This window comes from Neomonachus schauinslandi, chromosome 12, assembly GCF_002201575.2.
Source record: "Neomonachus schauinslandi chromosome 12, ASM220157v2, whole genome shotgun sequence".
Taxonomy (NCBI): Eukaryota; Metazoa; Chordata; class Mammalia; order Carnivora; family Phocidae; genus Neomonachus; species Neomonachus schauinslandi.
The window spans coordinates 31,940,145-31,961,938 of NC_058414.1; the positions used below are offsets into that span (position 1 = coordinate 31,940,145).

At 36.6% G+C, this 21,794-nt stretch overlaps 1 protein-coding gene across 1 annotated transcript in view; it reads left to right on the forward strand.

Moving 5' to 3' along the window:
- The window catches only part of ZNF804B (zinc finger protein 804B), a 486,583-nt gene that overhangs the window by 40,005 nt on the left and 424,784 nt on the right, over positions 1-21,794 (forward strand). The gene's annotated exons all lie outside the window — the stretch shown is intronic.

Genomic DNA, 21,794 nt, shown 5'->3' on the forward strand with positions numbered 1-21,794 from the left:
GCACACACACACACACACACACACAGGAATGTATCTGACACTCACTCACTGGAGCATTGGTATCATGTTAAAATGTCTTTTCATATATGTAATGGCAATTACAGATTGTCCTTGATTCATCAATTAAAAAAAAGTGGTATTTTATGGTAATTCTCCATTAAAAAAAATTTAACTGGCCAGTAAATTAAAAATAAAAATCTGGGGAATTCTTAAGTCCTAATTGGCTTACTTCATCTTTACTCAGGATATGAAAAGTTATTACTGTGGCTTGTCTAATAACAGTCGATTTTTGGAGTACCTAATTTTGATTCTTTGGGGTTTTTTCCCTATCGACAAATGCCAGAAATAGCCCTTTTCCCTTCCTTTTGTTGTTGTTGTGGGTATCAAATAATAAATTCTGATAATTTTCACTTACTCTTCTTACCAATCTCTTTTTCTTACCTCCAGGTCATCTTAACATTTCTTTTCTTCTTCAAGTGCTTCTTGCTTTTACCTCTCCTTGAGGTCCCATCTGTCCGCCATTACTTGTCCAACTGCCAGTGTCTTGGGTGCTGCCAGCTGTCTTGTTTCCACGGTGCCTCGTGAATCAGACTCTCAGGGTCTTAAAGGGCCAGAGCGCACGGGCAAGTGCCATTTCTTCCTTTAATGAGGGTATCTCAACAGACATCTCAGCCTCACGGTAGAGGAAACAAGGGCTTCTTTTCTAGAATGGCTTCTTCTTTGCCAGGTGCCTTTGTAAGTCAGACAGATGGGGGACCTGAATATCTTACTAGACGTATTCTTTTCTTTTTACTTTTTGTCCACAATTTATGGAAGAGGCAACTAAAGCATGGGGTAGGTATATACCTTGCACCCAATTCAAACATGCTTTCAGCAACCTCCCTACTCTGTCCACCTAGGGTAGAGGGGGTATTGAGATGCATTAATTAAATACTTTAAGAACACATGTCAGATTCTGTGTAATGGTGACTCTGTTTTAAGAAATTTCTTCTATAAGGTTTTCTTAATTTGATGTAAATTTAAGTTAGTTTTTACAATAAAAATTAATAATAGCGTATCTTAAAATTGCATTCACGTGAGCTCTAACCATAATTTTAAAACAAGATTAGAAAACACCCTTATTCAATTTTTAAAAAGTAAACCTGAGTACTTTTTTTTTTTTGAGGATTTCTGTATCTCTCTCTTTTTTTTAAAGATTTTTTAAATTTTTTGACACAGAGAGACAGCGAAAGAGGGAACACAAGCAGGGGGAGCGGGAGAGGGAGAAGCAGCCTTCCTGCTGAGCAGGGAGCCTGATGCAGGACCAGATCCCAGGACCCTGGGATCCTGACCTGAGCTGAAGGCAGACGCTTAACGACTGAGCCACCCAGGTGCCTCAAAAGTAAACTTTACAGTACTTTCCCCCCACTAAGGTTTGTGTTATCCAAACTTATGATCTGGCTTTAATGATATACAGTAATGAGTTATCCCAAAAAGTGGAGGCTGAGAGGTGACTTAATAATTCCTTAAGGATGTGGTACATAAAAATTGACTAATTCCTCACAGGGTTCACTTCATCATTCCCTGAAATGATACAGTCTTTCCCAAGGCACACGGGAACTTGTCACTGCCCGGTCTACGGGTTGTTCTCAGCCTCATTCTTCTTCCTGCTTTGCAGAATGTGATTGTGTTGACCGTACCTCCTTTATGGCCTTCTCTTCTCCCTTGGTTTCTATGATTCTGGACCTGCCTGAATTTCTTCCCAAATTTCTGTTTATGGCCTTGCTCAGTTCCCTCTCATACTCAGCTTTGGGCAAAGCTGAGGCTCTGTGCTCATCATGCAGATCTCTCATTCTACCTCCATGTCCAAGTAGCTTAGCACCATCTTTTGTGAGGGCAGATGGCTGGTCCTTGATGTCACTCTCGCCTCCAAACTTAATGATTGACATTGCTGACTGACCGTGGAGACTTCCCTGCTGAGGCCAGCCATGGATTTGGACTCCTTCTCAATCTAAGGCTCAAGGCAGATACCATTAGTTTGTGGGGGTTGACAAAGCAGAAAAAGACTAACTTTCCAGCCCAGTATTTTTTCTGTACAGAGGACTCCTAAATTGTAATCCTGTTTATAACACTTCTCCTTGGATGTACCTCTACCCTTTTAAATTGAAAATGCCAACATTTTAACTATTATTTTCTGTATATTTCCCTTCACAAATACCCTGTTACACATTTTTTGCTCATCCCCTAGGCGAACATCCCTGGTCTTACCTTTTCATGTTTCCTAAATGTTATCTGCCAACTGTGTTTCGTTACTAAGTCTTTTTACTTTGAAATCTATCATAGGTTCTTGATTTCATTATAGACCTTGCTCTTTATTGGGATTATAATCAGAATCTCCTATTCAGTGTTTTTCCACCTCACCTGTTCAGCTGAGAGCATGAAACTGTAGGACCTGTGACATGTCTGCCTCATAAAGTTCAGGAGATACTTATTTTATAAAGTCTTTCCTGTTTACTCGCCCTGCATAGACTGCTAGCAGAAGGCACTTCTCCCCTTCCCAAGTCCACAGCGATTCCTGGCACTTCCACTGCACAATGATGGATTATAACAGAGAAGATGGGGACATGCAACTGTAGGGTTTGGTAGCCTAACAAGGGCTTTGCTCAAAGTCAGTGGGAGACTTTACAGGGCATATCTAGAAGCCCTTTTTGAATGCACAGACTTAAATTAACCTTTTATACATCGATAAGATTTTCTTCGTTGTGACACCATTCTTACCTCTAGTCCAATTTTTCTACCTTTTTACCCCTATAAAAGGGAGCTCAGTTGTGATTTTTCTCTGCGTGTGCACTTTTTATTTCCCTTCTCTTTCATATATCTTGGTTCCAGCAATATAAACCTAATAGAAAAATGACAATCTTTCATCATTATAATTCCCCATATAAACTATGCAAAATATCACTGAGCCATTCCTTCTTCAAAAGAGTGATGATCTCTTAATTGGCGTCGCCTTGAAACATATGAAGTTGTCATTTTTTTAAAGATTTTATTTATTTATTTGACAGAGAGAGACACACCAAGAGAGGGAACACAAGCAGGCGGAGAGGGAGAGGGAGAAGCAGGCTTCCCGCAGAGCAGGGAGCCCGATGCGGGGCTCGATCCTAGGACCCTGGGACCATGACCTGAGCCGAAGGCAGACGCTTAACGACTGAGCCACTCAGGCACCCCTTAAGTTGTTATTTTTATAAGTTAAAAACTGTCTGGTATTGACAATTTTTATTTTATGTTTTAATTTTTTTATTCAAGTATAATTTACACTAGTTTCAGGTGTGTAACATAACAATTCAACGATCCTATACACTTCTCAGTTTCATGTGGTCCAATTGAATACATTTAGAATCAGTAGTTTTTACCACCATAGATAATAGTTTGACCTCTATCTTCCCCATGTATCTTTTCATCTTTCGAGGCATGTTTTGTTGTTGGATTCTTGCTTCCACATTGTTATTTCATTGTCACGTCACGTTTAAAGGCAACTTACCTTCTTTTCTTGCCTTTCATCAACCATACACTTAAGTCAGGAGTAAAGTTTCAAACAGCTAAGAATAGAAACAACACACAGTTTGGACCTTTTTTTTATTGGCTGTTATATGTAATTATAATTGTCCAAGCTCCTTTCGATGGACACCTGATATTTGAATTCTCAGATGCCACAATCCTGTGCTCCATCGATTAGGGGCCTGTTATTTATCTTCAGGTGGCAACTCAAACAGAAGACCTCCTCTCTCTGTCCAATGGGATAAAAAAACATTGGGGTTTGTTCTCCCCGAGTGGTCCGTTAGCGTAGATATCCAAGTTCAAACAACTGACAAGTGGCAGAACCCGAGTGGAAACCTATAATGCTGAGGAGTCTTCTTCCAGATATTCTACCTATCCGCTCTTGTTATCCAATTCCTCTCACATAAGTACACAACATGTATTTGGAACTCATGTCAAGCATGCACCTTAATATTTACCATATACTTCCTGCTCTGGTTTTATTTTCTGGAACCAAATGTTTCTGAAAAACAAACTCCCAGTGTCCTTTGTCTTTGTAAGGCAGAAGGAAAGGATTAAAAAGATTAAATACCATTAACTGAATATTTACCATGTGCCCTACACTAGATGCTTTTACACATATTAATTAATTTAAGTTTCACCACAGCCCTATAAGGTTGACAGAAATTTTGCCCACAATTATAGAATAGGAAACTAAAGCATGAGTTACTTAAGTGCTTTACACACACGGTTCACACATGCTCTCAGCAACCTCCCTACTCTGTCTACCTAGGGTAAAGAGCAGATAAATTATTCCCTCTCAGTATCCATGCCCACAGGGCCATTCTTTGCTTCTCTATGACGGGACAATTTTTCTGGAAATGGAGGCTACCTTGTGGTTTGGATAAAGGAAATTGAAAACTCTTACCTCATACCTGTAATTCAACAAAATTGATTTACCGTCTTTATTCTCTCATTCATCTCAGGTTTATCTACACCTTTGGTGCAGCAGGTAATATCATGGGCATTGTACGAAACACAAACATGGAAAACAGCTGGTCCCTAATTTTAGGACCTGAGGGTCCAGTGAGGGGTGTTGCGATGTCCATGAATGACTACAGGGCAGGGGAAAACATCATAAATACAAAGTGAATGATGATCAGTGCTTTAGAAGCCCTGAGGTGGAAAGGGTGGCTTTTTTGGAAAGCTTAATGAAAGAGCTTTTATTTGGGCATGGTCTTCAGGGGAACAGAGCTGGGAAGTGGCTTTGTGAATGTTTCTTGAATTCATTTCTCTAGAATGGGAGGATGTGCACTATTTTCTACTTGGAATACCAGATCCCACTTTAACTTTCCGCTTGTGCTCATATACTGGAAAAACGGAAAACTCTAAATCATTTCCACTAACTTTTTCTGTGTTTTGATAGATCTAAATAATTTGTATATGAGAATTCATGTTCTAAATAAATGGCCAACAACTTGGGTAGAACCTTTTACTAGGATCACATACCTAAACTATTAGACAAAATATACTTGATTTAGCAGGAAAAAAAAAAAGGTTAGTTATCAAATCACTAGGTATTTAAAGACTTAACTAAAAAAGAAAACTAGATTACCTTCTTCAGCATTGCTTCTATTTGTCAAAAACATTATGGAGCAGTGTTTGGTAATTATTTATCAAGGAGAGCACAGGCTAAAAATATTTTGTTATTCAATTCAAACATTTAACATATGTCTACTATTTGTAGAAAAACGTGCAAGACACTGTGGAGATAGTCTTGTCAATCAGATATTGTACCTACACGTGAAAAAGTCAATTCTATTAGTAGATCTTAATGTTGACACAATTATGTTTAGTACAGAGCGGGAGAGCGGAAATATAATAAGGACATAAACAATGAACACGGAAAACAAAAAATGCTGTAACAATTAAACCTGACTGAAAGAACTAGTATTTAAGTTGGGCATAACAAAAGATATGGTTTGGGGGGTGGACCAGGGATGAGATGGGGATTAGAGAAGATACAGAACAGACTTTGTAAACGAGAAGCTTAAAGAGCAGGAGGCATATACGGCACGGCTGGGAAATGCGGCGCTTGAGGAAATGGCAGTGGTCTTGTTGAAGTAGAGTGAAGTTCTCAAACTATAGAATCTGCAGGTTTGTTAAATTAGAGATTCCTGGTCTCTAGACCCCCAAAGTCTGAGTTAGTATGCTTAAAGTGTGGCCCGAGAATTTGCATTTTTGACATGCTCTTCTAATGTTTCCAACTATTTCACTTTAGGAAAGAACGGGCTTGCTGGTGGTGATTCAAACGCTGGCTGTCTATTAGAAATCATCTGGTGGAGAATTAAAAAAGAAGCCAGCTCCTGGTTCTTATTTAATTAGTGTGGAAAGAACTCTAGCCTGTGTGTTTGTGAAAGCCTCTCCAGGTGATTGTAAGTGTAGCCCAGTGTAGAAGTGCTGGCCCAGGCTGGAGGGTGAGCAGGGCGGAGACGTGGGGAAGGAGAAACAGGAAGTTGCAGCTAGTCTGTGGAGGACTTGGAGGCCATGCTCGGAGGTATGAGTTTTACTCTGTGGGTGGTAGGGAATCATTGGGAGTTTTTGGTGCCTGTAATCATAACTGTGTTTTAGAAAGTTGCCTGTGATGGGCAGAGGAGTTAGGGATGGGCAATCCTGGAGGCAACCAGAACACTTTTAAGAATTCTGCCGCTGGAGAATGAGTGCTCTTATCTTCCACCGGTTGAGGAGCAAAACTGGTTCAGCTTCTCTAGAAAGCCATTTGGTGATATGGATCACGAGTTAAAAAATTTCCTACTCTAAGTAATGCCTCTTCTGGGTATATCATAAAGAAATAAAATTATTGACAAACATTTTAATGTAAAGATGGTTATTATAGGGATTAAGGGAGAACTTTGAAAAATTGAATGGATACATTAATTATGGAATACTATGATGCCCTAAAATCATTTTTGAAGAATATTTTAAATGCATGGAAAACAGTTATTTTCAAAGTAAATAATATAATACACAGTTATGTATAATATGTGATCCCCATTTTATTTTAAAAATGATAATACAAACCAGAGAGAAATCTAGCCAAATGTTAAAATTGGTGGAATTTAGGGGTGCTTGGGTGGCTCAGTCAGTTAAGCATCAGACTCTTGGTTTCCGCCCAGGTCATGACCTCAGCGTCATGAGACTGAGCCCTGCATCGGGCTCTGTGCTGGGCATGGAGCCTAAGTAAGATTCTCTCCCTCTCCATCTGCTCCACCCTGTACCCCCTGTCCCACCGGCTAATTCTCTCTTTTTCTCTCTCTTTCAAAAAAATGGTGGAATTTGGTGGTGATACTCGTTTTGCATTTTAAAAAAAATTTCTAAGTGTGTCTACATTATTGTTCTATTCAGAAAAAAAAAAAAACAACATTAAAAAACCCGATAGGCTTTGTTACTGGTTTGGCAAAAGGTAACACATGTGTTGCTCTGTTTGTGGTCTGGGCTAGTCTAGTTTAAGAGCCTGCCGATGGGTAGAACTTATAAAAGGGCAGATGCTGGACCAAGTTGAACAAGGAGGATCAACAGTCAGGGATGTCTGGGCTTACCGATTGAGAGTAAGAATAGGAAGACCTAGAGATGGAAAATGGAGCTGTTATCAAGGCACAGTCCAGGAGCTTCAGTTCAGAACAACCTTACGTGACGTGAGACCATCTTTGTATGGCTACTAAAGCCTACCCCTGAGAAAAAGGTGGGTCTTTGAAGATTTGGGTAGTTGCTAAGACTAAGGAATATATGCAAGTCATCATCAAGGTAGACATGATTTGGTCAACTGGATGTGTGAGGTGAGCTGTGGAAAGATTTAAAGATGGTCCGTGAATTTGAATGTCAGTGGCTGGGATGACTTAGATTTTTAAACTACAGATAGAGGATAGACGAGAAAGCCCAGATTTGGGAAGAAAAACAGTTTGTAACTATTAGGTTGAAGTGGACTTGCCATGGGAACATCCAAGTATAAATGCAGTTAGGAGTCTGGAGATTAAGAAATGTCAGGATCGTGATGCAAAGTCGATCGTCATCTGTCCTGAGGAAAAAGGTTGAATCCCTGGGAACCATTGTGCTTGTGAGAGAATAACAGGAAAGAAGAAGGTGGAGAGAGTACCATGTGGAACACTTAATTTTTAGAAGTGGGCAAATGAGAACATCAGAGGTAGGTGGAGGAGAGAGGTCAAAAAGCTTGAGAACTGAGGTGACCTTTTAGTATTGGCTATTACGAGTTTCCTGGAGACTTAAAAAAAAAAAAAAAGATTCAGTAAAATGATCAAGGGAAGCCAGGGTGTACTCATTGAGTTGAGTCAATATAGAGTGAGTGGTCAAGGAGTAGACCCCTCCTTCAAAACATTTGGCAGTAAGAAGAATGAAAGCACTCTGATAGTAAATTATAGAGGAGGAAGATTATAGGGCAATTACCCTATAGTGACCCTAGGATTTTCTCTATTTAAGAACTAACATACTATGTTGTTGTTTTCTCTAAACTGACACTGTGTCCAGCCAGGAAGGTTGAGTCTGAAAATGGAATGCTATATTGTAAGCTTTGAAAATATTCTAAGATCGTCAGTTCTCAACAGAGATTTTGGAGACAACAAATAACACTGAAGTCCGAGTCGCGTTCATTTTTCCTCTTGTATCAGATGTATTTTGTGCTGCTTTGGCAAACAGAGGACCTCTAAAAGACACAGGAATTACGAACACCCTTGGTGCACACTATGTCATGTGATACAAATACAACTAAATCTTAATTTAGGTTTTCATGACTTTACACATTTTTGAGTTATAATAGCAAAGTTGCCTTACACGTACAACAGTAATTACGGTTGGAGTAGTCACTTAGTAATGTCGGTGCAAACTTCTACTTTGGTGCACATAATCTGTTTTGCTAAAACACATCATCAATAAGCGAGTATCTATTTTAGTGCTTGCTTTTGGTTTAATGTTGATCAATGTGCTGTGCAGAATGGAGGAAATGGAACTAAAAGAAATTTAGAGTTGGAAGGAAACTTGGCACTCCCGACATAACCTACTCCTTTTTCAGTTAAGAGATGGAAATGTGACACAAAGAGGCCAGTTGCTATCCCTGCCATCAAGTTGCTTACCTTATAGCAAGGTTGACAAGAACATACGTCCATGAAATATTGAAACAGTGAGATGATATTTCTTATGAGATTACTTTTCAGGAAACGTGATAGATGCTTCAATAAGTAAAGTGGTGCCAGAACTATTTAAAAGACAGTTACAGGAATCTGAATTTTGTGATGCTCCGTAGAGAGCCACGCGATATTTTTACACAGGGAAGTAACAGGATTGGTGCCATGTTGAATGGTTTTAATAACTATATTCAGGATATTTAGGAAGGCAAAATTTTAGAGTCAGAAGTGCCAGCTAAAATATTGTTGCCTATGTAATGAAGATTTAAGCTAGAATTTAAAACTTTGGAAAGTATTTCTTTTTAAATTAAGAGTAATGTTAATCCAAGTCTAAGTAACTATGTCATTTTTACTTCAATATATCCAGAGCAGCAATAGGTAAGAACAACACAGTGAAATATCTTTTAAAGATCGGCTATGTCCTAGGTCTCTAAACAGATTTTCCTTTATCTATCCAAGTCTTTATTATCCTGTGAATAATAAATTTAAAGCCTATACTAAATTTAAAGCCCTTTTGCCCATTTTAATTCAGGGCAATTCCATATTTCTTCAGAAGCCATACCCACTGACGTTAGTAGTTGTCGACATTTCACACCCTCATGTGATTCTAGGTACCATTGTTGGAATATATGTGATCATAAGGTACAGTCACTTTTTTGTGAAGTGAATTATAGACAATGAGCATATACTAGGGTGACTACGTCATTTGGGAGGACAAATTTCCAGGGTCTACAGTAGGATGACAGTGGGGAAGTGTTGGCATCTGGTCCTCCATCATCAGTCTTCAGTGCTGGCATCTGTTAGAGATGCATGAATGCCTTTCTGGTCCATGCCTCATCTGTCACCCTAGTCCCTTGTCTCTATGACAGGCACCACTCAGCTACATACCTACTACAGTTGGTCTCCTGGAAATACCTTTTTGGTATGAATACTTATTCCAGGAGAATTCCTAGGCAAAGCCGTCTTGGACTCTGTGCCTTTGTATGCTGAAATGTGGATAAACGATCATTTTGTCCCTCTTTTAGCCTCGAGAGGTTCTACGCATCACATTTGTTGAGATGATGGCTGAAGTAAGAAAGTCTTAACTTCTACCCTAATGTCCTAGTTAGTAGAATTATGATTTGTATGTGAGTACTTTATATTCATGTAAAACTTTTCACTTTTCCATGGGCTAAACCATTTATACTGTTTAGTTGTGATATACTCAGAAAAATTCAACTATTGATAACAAGATGAATAAAAGCATAACTATAAAGGCAAAATTCTCAGACTCAAATAGTAAGCTTCAGGGTAAAAAATTAAGGTCATTTGGATCACCCATTCCTTAGAATTATCAACTTTTAGCCAAGCAACTTGAATATTGATTGTATTTGCTATAATTATATTCATTTGTGATTGTAATTCTTTATTAAGGACAATTTGACTTTGAGAGAGACCACACTTTTTTTGGTTATGGTTTGATGGGAAGGATAACCTTGTTTTTTTATCATAAACAGAGCAGAAAATGTAAGATAACTTTCATATCTGAAATTTTAGGAAATCTTTTTACAAGGTAGAGAAATAGCCTGGCCTAGCCATTGCTTGATGGTTAAGATCTCTAATCTACTTCACAAAATAGTGTACTAAGCTACCATGGACCCATACTCAAGATCTATCTCATTTGTGTGTGTGTGTGCGTGTGTGCATGTGTAACTTTTCAATGATAAGACAGTGCAGCAGTAAAAAAAAAAAAAAAGGCATACTTTTAAGCTTCAGCTCTTGATTAAAGACCTATTTTGGGCCCAGGCTCACAGGGTTGTGGGAAGTGATGTTTAATGAATTTTCAGAGGTGGAGGCCAATGGTGTGACTTGGGTTCAATAATTCATTTTTGGTTGTTAGAAATTTGCTTCCAGTGATGTATTTGAGAACCAGCCTAGTCTTACATGTTTTATAAGGTCACTCTCCAAGACCTATGCCTCATAAGAGGAGGGAAATTCTTCTTGGTCATGATGTTATTGGAATCTAAGTGCTGGTTTCTGGCTTAGTGCATATGCTCTTTGCCTTCAACTAGCTGTTTTCTTTGTGAATTAAAAAATTAAAAATCTAGTTTTTTTTTTTGACTGAAGACAACTTTACACTTATAACCTGTGCTTTTAAAAAGCTGATCTCTAGAACAAATAAAATCTTTTTCAGGTAAAACTAAAGCATAGTCATGTTCTGCAACATTTAAAAAATTATCAGGTTGTGATTGCTAGTCTCTTTGACTAACTAATTTGTTTTAAGTGGCATAAACTTACTATTATATTTTATAGTTAAGCCATTTTTATTTAATGAAATATAAAGGCAGGCAATGAAAGGAACAAAAAGAAGTTTATGTTATGAAAAGTAAAATTAAGGAAGAAGAGATTTCTGTTGGCAGGGTGATGGTAAAGCAGAATAAAATTCAACTCTACCATACAGGGAGCTAGATTGCATCTTGAATGCTCTGTATTATGTGAGTGGAAAAGAGTGATCCCTCTGAATACTTCATCACATCTGAGGTGAGTGAGTATTGCTGCAATAGTATCTGGGAAATGCAATCGGTGTGTCTGAAGCCAGCATCTATTTATCTTAAATTAATCATTCTTCTGAGGTAGATGATAATCCCGGTGCTGGATGCCAGTGTCTTTTTATTTGTGGCGCTGATAAAACCAGAGGCCTCCTAGATTGGTGACAGCTCTACAATATGAAGGATCTCCAGCTGTAACTCTTTTGGAGGATGATGGACTGCTTTTTAGATTTTCAGCATTATTTTGGGATTGAGAATCAGTAAATAATTGTTTTTAAGATAAATCCTTGACCACAATTAAGTCTATTACACCTTTCTGCTCTTGGCAGGGGAAAAACAAGGCATGCTAAATATAAGGCAACATTTTTTTCTCCTTCACTATTACATTCTCTAGTCAGCAGAGTTCCAATGAAAAAGGCTCTGTGAAGGTGTTAAACTCTCTGGGTGTCAGGATCCTGCTGTCAAGGCAAGCCACAGGGTGAATGGCACTGTGACAGCTCTGATGGAGCTGACCCCAGAGGCCCATGACACTACATCGCAGACCGAGCAACTGAGCTTGTGCTTTTCCAAAAGGTGGGCTGGAGAAATGGTCTGTTTCTTTGTGAATGAATGAATGAATGAATGAGTGAATGAGTGTATATATAAATATAATATTTTAAAGTAGAACTCATTTCCTAGGTTTTATCAGTAAGTGTTATATTACCAACTTGCCTGGGGTAGAAGGTAGGGTAGCAAGAAGACAATGAGGTCTCTGTGTCCCCAAACTGAACAGTGTACCAATGATTTAACCATCTTTTCACTCCTGCTCTGTGTCTCCAAGATACATGTGCATACGTACACAGTTGTCAGGAGAAAGACTTCAGACGTTGTGACCACTAGCTGTGAGAGACACAAAACTCAATCAAATGTTGTGTAATATAGATAAGAATTGTGGTCCTAATGGAAGGAAAGAATGTAAAACAAAAATTTCAGGACTGAATGAAACTGACTGAACATGTTGGATTTATCATTAAGTGATCTAGTTAGTGGGATGAAAGTTAATCTAACTTAAAAATTAGGTAAGGATACAAATAAATTTGGAATATAGGCTATGTGGCTGTCAAAGGTTTTGAATTCAACCCTCATTAAGTTGTGAAGTCTCTGTTATAGACTATGAGTAGGGCTTATGTTGACCCTTAGCGGCACTGACAAAAATCCAGTCACCAGCTTGGTCGAAATCCTCGATCAGCATATAACTTCAACTGCCTGAGAAGGAAACCTCAAAGCTGTTTGTACTATCTTTTCACCCTTCATGGATAAAAATCTTTTAACCTTGGATGATTTATAATTTACAGTAAAAATGTTTAAGAAAATTAAATGTTGAGTGGCAATACTTTTGGTGTTAAGGGATATGTGCATACTTGGTATTTTAAGGATTTCTAATGTCTAAGAGTATATGTCCTACGAAGTAATAAGTTGGCCTTTTAATTCCATCTTAAGATGTATAATCGAATAATTGATCTAGATTTCTGGATTGATTTACTTTAAGATAAACTCTTACCAAGTTGTATATAATACAGGAACATTAAGATTTTATGTATGCATATGCAATCTACTATCATCTTTCTACCTACCTACCTACCTACCTAATCTAATCTATTCTGTTTGTCAGATAAGCATTTTTTCAAGGAATTGCATTTAAAAGAAATAATTTTTAAGTTGGGCTAGTGATCAGTTAAAATTTCCCTATAAGGTACTATTAAAATACACTACACTAATAATTTATAAATTGATGATAAGAACTTAAGGCTGAGTTAGGATTCTTGAATTTGCAACTTCATTAAATTTAATACTAAGCTTTACAACCAAATTAAACCTATGAGTGGTCTTTTCAACGCATAAAAGCTTCTCTCTCAAGGACACAGAAATACTTTTTATTGACAACATTGATTTATCTTGCCCCTTCTCTGAATGTGAGGAGATACCAGTCAACACTCAGTTAAGAACAAATGCCTCCTACACAGATGTTCTCAGCCTCTCAGCCCATTGCTCCCTCTGGCAGTGGAAGGTTGCCATTTTTAAAAGTGGTGGTCAGCCCTGCATCTCAGAGAACAAGGCCAAAACACTCTGGATCAGCCTGAGAAATGGCTTGCATGCAGGCCAGGTATCCACTCCTTTTATTATTTTATATGAAACAGGTGTATATATTTTTTATAGAAAATTTAGAAAGCAGAGATAACAAACAAGAAGATGATCTTCACCTCAACCTCAATCCAAAAAAAAATTTGATTATGCATATTTTGTGATTCTCTTCTGTAATTGCAGTTATGTGTAGGTATGTCCTTAGTTTAACATGTAATGAGTTTTATTTAAAATACATCAGTGATGGTGTTACACAGACTCATACACAAATGCTTTTTTAACCTTCTACTTACAGTTTTGGCTTCCTATATTTATTTTACCACTTAATGATATATCATGAAAACCTTTTGGTGTTAATAACACATAAGTACTAAACACATAAGTACTAAAAGTACATAAAATGTATACTACAAAGCTTGTATAAAAGTATATAAAAACCCATAAACTAGTGTAAATAAAACATAAAACAAAGCTATAGAAGTATGTTTAATGGCTGCATAGATTCTAATGCTCAGATGCATTTTTTAACCAGTCCCTACTCTTGAGCATCCTTAAACATTTTGAATCTCCATTTTTCTTAATTCATTGCACAATTTCATTAAGACAATTCCAGGTGTGAAATATCTAGCAAAATGATTATGTATTTTGTAAGAGTTTAGACACATATTGTCAAGGACCCTCCAGAAATGTGTACCAGTTGATGTCCAGGAGTTCTTTAGTAGTTAAATTTTGAATTTACTCAAAACCAGGTATAAGAAAGAAATCACTAAACTCTTGAGATAAACTGAGAAACCCATCAAAATTAGAATGCCACATCTCAGAAGGTTTAAAATTAAAAAAAAAAAACAACTAATATTAATTTATTACCAGAAACAGTTGAGTTTAAGGTGTGAGATGCTCTTGTATTAATTCTGACCAAATTCAGCACAGGCCCTGCCATTAGGTAAGGGCTTTGCATTGGGGCTGTTAGAAATACCAGCCTGAAAATTTTTCATGACTGTATCAGGCAACAATATATTTTGGTGATGCATTCTCATATACCCTGGAGATCTCTCCCTCTTCTCCACTGCTGCCATTATAGTAGCCTCTACCAGAGTGATTGAAATCAGGTAGGAGTGATACAGCTTTCCTTAACAAAGATAGATTTCATAGCCAATAATCTATCCCTATGAATCTAAGATGACTTTCATCCATTTTAAAGAAGTTGACCTTTATCCATTTCAAAAGGTGTTTAATTTTTTCTATAAAATTTCCAGTAATATGGTATCCATTACCTACATTAAAAATAATTGTGTACCTCACACCCATTAGGATGGCTACTATAAAAAAAACAAAAACAAAAAGAAACAACCTATTCAAGTCCTCTGCTCATTTTTAATCAGATTGTTGTTTTAGTGTTGAGTTGTAGGAGTTCTTTATATATTTTGGATATTAACCCTTTATTGGATATATCATTTGCAAATATCTTCTTCCATCTAGAAGGTTACCTTTTTTGTTGCCTGTTTTGTTAATGGTTTCCTTTGCTGTGCAGAAGTTTTTCAGTTTGATGTCGTTCCAGTTGTTCAATTTTGCTTTGTGTTGCCCTTGCTTGAGAAGACAGATAACCCCCAAAATGGTGCTAAGATGTCCAGGAGTTTACTGCCTATGATTTTTTTAAGGAGTTTGATGGTTTTAGGTCTTACATCTAAGTCTTTGATCTATTTTGAGTTTATTTTTGTGTATGGTATAAGAAAGTGGTCTAGTTTCATTCTTTTTCATGTAGCTGTCTGGTTTTTCCGGCACTACTTATTGAAGAGATTGTCTTTCCCTTATTGTATATTCTTGCTTTCTTTGTCCTAGATTAACTGGGTTAATATAAGTGTGAATTTATATCTGGACTCCATTCTGTTTCATTGATCTTTGTGTCTATTTTTGTGCCAGTATCATTCTGTTTTGATTACTGTAGCTTTGTGGTTTAGTGTGAAATCTGAGAGTATAGTATTTCCAGCTTTGTTCTTATTTCTCAAGATTGCTTTGGTTATTTGGGACTGGGATTTTTTGGGGTTGAATACAAATTTGGGGATTATTTGTTCCACTTATGTAAAAAATGGTGGGATTGTATTTAATCTGTACATTGCTTTGGATATCTTTCCAAAGAATACATACAGATGGCAAACAGATACATGTAAAGGTGTTGAACATTATTAATCATCAGGCAAACAAACCAAAACCACAATAAGATATCCCCTTACACTTGTCACAATGACTAGTATCAAAAAGACAATAAATAACAAGTATTGGGAAGGATATAGAGAAAAGGGAACCCTTGTCCACTCTTGGTGGGAAGGTATATTGGGGCAACCACTATGGAAAGCAGTATAGAACTAAAATTAAAAAATAGAAATACCATATGATCCAGTAATTCCATTTCTGGGTATTTACCCAAAGAAAACAAAAACACTAATTTGAAAAGATACATATACCCCGATGTTTACAGCAACATTATTTACAATAGCCAAGATATGGAAACAACCTAAGTGTCCATCGGTAGAAGGATGGATAAAGAAGATGTGAGATACACACACACACACACACAAACACACACACACACAATGGAATATTACTCAGCCATAAAAAAGAATGAAATCTTGTGATTTGTGGCAACATGGATGGACTTAGAAGGTACTATGTTAAGTGAAATAAGTCAGAAAGAGAAAGACAAATACTATATGATTTCATTTATATGTGGAGTCTAAAAAAACAAACCAAACCAAACAAAATAGAAACAGATTCATAGAACAAACTGATGGTTCCCAGTGAGGAGGAGGTTAGGAGAATGGGTAAAAGAGGTGAAGGGGAATTAAGAGGTACAAACTTCCAGTTGTAAAATAAGTAAGTCATGGAGATATAAAGTACAGCATAGAGAATATAGTCAATAATATTGTAATAACTTTGCTGACAGTTGGTGACTACACTTAGTGGTGAACATTTTGTTATACACATAAATGTAAAACCACTTTGTTGTACACCTCAAACTAATACTATATGTCAACTACAATTAAAAAATTTTTTTTGAATAAAAAATAAGAACAACCAACAAAAAAAAGCAACAAGGAAGTTGGCAAGGATGTGGAGGAATTTGAACCCTTGTGCATTGTCTCTGGAATTGTAAAATGGTGCATCCATTATGGAAAACAGTATGGAGGTTCCTCAAAATTAAAAATACAACTATCAGATGAACCAGTGATCCCACTTCTGGGTATATACCCAAAATAATTGAAAGCAGGGTCTCAAAGAGATATTTGCCCACCCATGTTCATAATAGCATTACTCACAACACTCAAGAGGTAAAAGCAACCCAAATGTACATACACAGATGTGGTTTATACCTACAATGGAATGTTACCGAGTCTTAAAAAGGAAGGCAGTCCTGACAGTGTGACAACAGGGATGAGCCTTGAGGACTTCATGCTAAGTGAAAGAAGCTGGTCGCAAAAGACACATACTATGTTTCCACTTATAACATATCTAAAGTAGTCAAATTCAGAGAATTAGAATGGTGGTTACCAAGGGCTGAGGGGAGGGAGGGACTGAAAGGAAGTTGTTGTTTAATGGGTAGAGCATTTCAGTTTTGTAGGATGAAAGTCCTGGAGATTGGTTGCACAACAGTGGGAATATAGGCAATAGTGAAAAATGGTCAGAATGGTAAATTTTATGTTAAGTGTTTTTTTCCACAATAAAAGGATTGGTGAATTATATGTAAAGTGAATTATATCTAAATAAAAAAACCCCTGAACGTAAGTTTCCCACAACTGTTATCATGTAGAATTTTTTAAGGAGTATCTAATTCCCCATGTGCAAAGTTTATTTTTTAAATGTCACTTTAAAATTTTGTTTCCTTAATTAGACTAAGTAAATTCCCTTAACATAGCCTTTTACACAAGGTCAATTTTTAAAATGTTTTCAATATGAAGTTTTTCTCCCTTTCCTATCAATGCCATCCATATTACTTTGTAGAAATTCAACACACACACACAAATATCTTGGACAAACGGTAGGCATAGAAAATAAGCTTACTGTGTTAAATACCAGAAACCCAGTACAGTTTTCCAAGTGAAAATCTTTCCTTTTTTAGACTACAAATGAGACATATTCTCAGGAGCCACATAAACTTAGGCACTTTCTTGTCTACACAACACTTTTTCTTTTAAAGATGCTAAAAGAGTTGTATAATTTTTATAACTATGTCTACTCCAAGACCCTGAGCAAAAGTCCTACATGCATCCTTATGTGGGTCTCTGAATGCTAAATAGAGATAATGAACTGGCACGGGTTTTATACTGTACTTCTTGACATGCATGGCTAATAGGTCGATAATATTCAGGAAGAAACAAAAAAGGAAATAAATAGAAGACATTTTTGGATCTGTGATTCTCATTTGAGGGAAAGGTGTGCAGAATTGATATTTATAGTACTTGCTCTTGGCTCTAATATTTTACATACCCCACTCTTGGATATTGGCTAATATCACAGAGCTAAGTTTTGTATTTAGGAAAATTTTTGTCAAATGAATATTTCATGTTTCTTTAAAAAATAGTGTATATACTCTTATACAGGTTTACTAAAATCAGACAGTTTTTATATAAAATGTACACTTGGTTGTTATCTAACCAGATTGAACAATACGTGAAAGAATATAGAATTCATAGAATAATACATTATTTTAATTCTTATATGATCTGTTATATAAAAAAAAATTTTATTCTGAAGTACTAAGTTTGTTGTGTAACCTTCCTGGTTACACGTGTTTTTTAATATTGATGTGTAAGTATGTGTGTGTCTGTGTGTATAACGTGGTTGTTTTTATATGCATTTTTATATGTTTGTAGAGATTGTTAATCAGTCTTTTATTGACCTCTCTCTCACACACACACGTTAATGATGATAACACTTGCTTTTTCCACCCTAGGGGGTTACGACAAGGTTAAATAGAAGCAGCTTAGTTCATTGAAAAGACCATGGGTTTCATGTGAATACAATTTTGGATTCAGATCTTGTCTCTATTTTTTAATAAAACTAGATCCTTAAGCTATGAATTAAATCTTTAGACAGTTTTCCCATTTTTAAAATGGGAATAGATGGCCATGTCTCCTAGAATTATTGTATAGAGCAAAACATAATGTTAAGTGCCTAGTGTTATGTTTGACATCCAATAAAAGCTATGTTTTTATTGGAGAGTTAAAATTTTCACTTTTATTTCCCCTTGCTTTCCTTCATGTTGCAAAAAAAGACTGTCTGGTTCTTAAACGTAGAAAGGTGAGGAAAAAACTTGGATAGTAACCCATTTTTCATCCTCAGCTTTTAGTGGAATGTGTTCTGGTTATCTAGCTGGAAATTAAAGTTGTCCTGAAAGTTTCTTGGTTAAATATATAAATATAAATAAATACATACATTCCTAAAAGACAGTCTCTTCAAGAAATGGTGTTGGGAAAATTGGAAAGCCACATGCAGAAGAAGGAAACTGGACCATTTCCTTACACCACACACAAAAATAAACTAAAAATGGATGAAAGACCTAAATGTGAGACAGGAGTCCATCAAAATCCTAAAGGAGAACACAGGCAGCAACCTCTTCAACCTCAGCCGCAGCAACTTCTTCTTAGAAACATCGCCAAAGGCAAGGGAAGCAAGGGCAAAAATGAACTATTGGGACTTCATCAGGATAAAAAGCTTTTGCACAGCAAAAGAAACAGTCCACAAAACCAAAAGACAACCGACAGAATGGGAGAAGATATTTGCAATTAACATATCAGATAAAGGGCTAGTATCCAAAAATCTATAAAGAACTTATCAAACTCAACACCCAAAGAACAAATGATCCAATCAAGAAATGGGCAGAAGACATGAACAGACATTTTTCCAAAGAAGACATCCAAATGGCCAACAGACACATGAAAAAGCGCTCAACATTGCTCAGCATCAGGGAAATCCAAATCAAAACCTCAATGAGATACCACCTCACACCAGTCAGAATGGCTAAAATTAACAAGTCAGTAAATGACAGAAGTTGGCAGGGATGTGGAGAAAGGGGAACCCTCCTACACTGTTGGTGGGAATGCAAGCTGGTGCAGCCACTCTGGAAAACAGTATGGAGGTTCCTCAAAAAGTTGAAAATAGAGCTACCCTACAACCCAGCAATTGCACTACTGGGTATTTATCCCAAAGATACAAATGTAGGGATGTGAAGGGGTATGTGCACCCCGATGTTTATAGCAGCAATGTCCACAATAGCCAAACTATGGAAAGAGCCAAGATGTCCATCAACAGATGAATGGATAAAGAAGATGTGGTGTATATATACAATGGAATATTATGCAGCCATCAAAAGGAATGAAATCTTGCCATTTGCAATGACGTGGATGGAACTGGAGGTTATTATGCTGAGCGAAATAAGTCAATCAGAGAAAGACATGTATCATATGATCTCACTGATATGAGGAATTCTTAATCTCAGGAAACAAACTGAGGGTTGCTGGAGTGGTGCGGGTGGGAGGGATGGGGCGGCTGGGTGATAGACATTGGGAAGGGTATGTGTTATGGTGAGTGCTGTGAATTGTGCAAGACTGTTGAATCACAGATCTGTACCTCTGAAACAAATAATACATTATATGTTAAAAAAAAAAAAAGGTAGCAGAAAGGGAAAAATGAAGGGGCGGAAATCGGAGGGGGAGATGAACCATGAGAGACAATGGACACTGAGAAACAAACTGAGAGTTCTAGAGGGCAGGGGGGTGGGGGGATGGGTTAGCCTGGTGATGGGTATTAAAGAGGGCACGTACTGAATTGAGCACTGGGTGTTATACGCAAACAATGAATCATGGAACACTACATCAAAAACTAATGATGTAATGTATGGTGATTAACATAACATAATAAAATAAAAATAAATATATACATACATACATACAAACATACATACACATAACATTTAAAGTGCTATTTTATTGTATTCCCTTATCTAGACTAAATAAAATCCCTTAATGTAGCCATTTTTACACAGGGCAATTTCTTCATATTTTAATATAAACTCTTTTTTCTTTAGCAATCTATGCTACCACATTATTCTGTAGAAATTCAGCATAACAGAATATAACTTGGACAAAAGCTAAGGATAGATTTAAAAAAATAAAAAATATAAGATTCTTAGCTGAAAAAAAAAAAAAAAGCTAAGCAAAGAAAATTGGTTTACTGTATTAAATACCAGAAACCCAGTATAGTTTTTCAAGTCAAATCTTTCCTTTTTAGACTCTAAGTTAAAAATATTGCCAGGATATGTTATTAATATGGATATTAATAAAATGAATTCATTTTATGGTCATATATTTATAATTTATATGTAAATATATAAATTACTAGTATTTATGTATATTGTATAACACAGTATATTATTATATGTTATATGTATTATATATTATATACATTGTATGTTGTACCCAATTATATCCATTAAATTATATATTAATATATAACCATACAAATATAATGTATTTATATATGTGTGTATAATATGTTTTGAAACAATCTGAAATTTACAGAAAAGCTCCTAGAGACCTCTGGCCAGTCCATGGGAGTGTGAGCTTCTGAATCGAGAGCTAGCAGCTGTGAGTCACATCTTTTTCATATTTAGAATTTCCCTGATTTTCTCATCCAGGGAATCCAAGACAATCTATTTTAAGATCTATTGGTGAGTAAATTTAATTACATCTGTGGGGCATCTGGGTGGCTCAGCTGGTTAAGCCTCTGACTCTTGATTTTAGCTCAGGTCATGATCTCAGGATCATGAGATTGAGCCCTATGTCAATAGGCTCCATGCTCAGCATGGAGTCTGCTTGAGATTCTCTCTCTCCCTCTGCCTTTTACCCCACTTGCACTTGCTCGTTCTCTCAAAATATAGAAATAAAATATTAAAAAAATTAAATACATCTGTGAAGTTCCTTTTGCCATACAGTGTAACATATACACAAATACGACACAAGTCATAAGGGCATGGTCATTTGGCAAGGAGTGTTGGAAAGAGACTCACTCTGCCTATACTGGAAGATATTTAAAGCTATTTAAATGTCTTAATTTTTCATCAAATTTTAGTTTATTCATTTTTTGATTTATATCAGCATGGACTCTTAGGTTCCTCTTTTATTCATTATTACTTTATTATCTGCTACCATCCCGCATTTGACTATAGGAACCCTTGCAATCTGGCTACTCTTTACTTTTGACATGTTCCCCTCATTCTTTGTACACTTTCTTGCTTTCTGGCACAATAGATATTTCATCTTGTACTTTCCCTGCCCCCAGTCCTGCTATCTGCTCTTTCTCCAAAGAGCCCTAATTTCTTTTAGTTGAAAATGATATTTGGAAGTTAGTATCTGGCTACTACGTTGCTATTAAGGTGGAA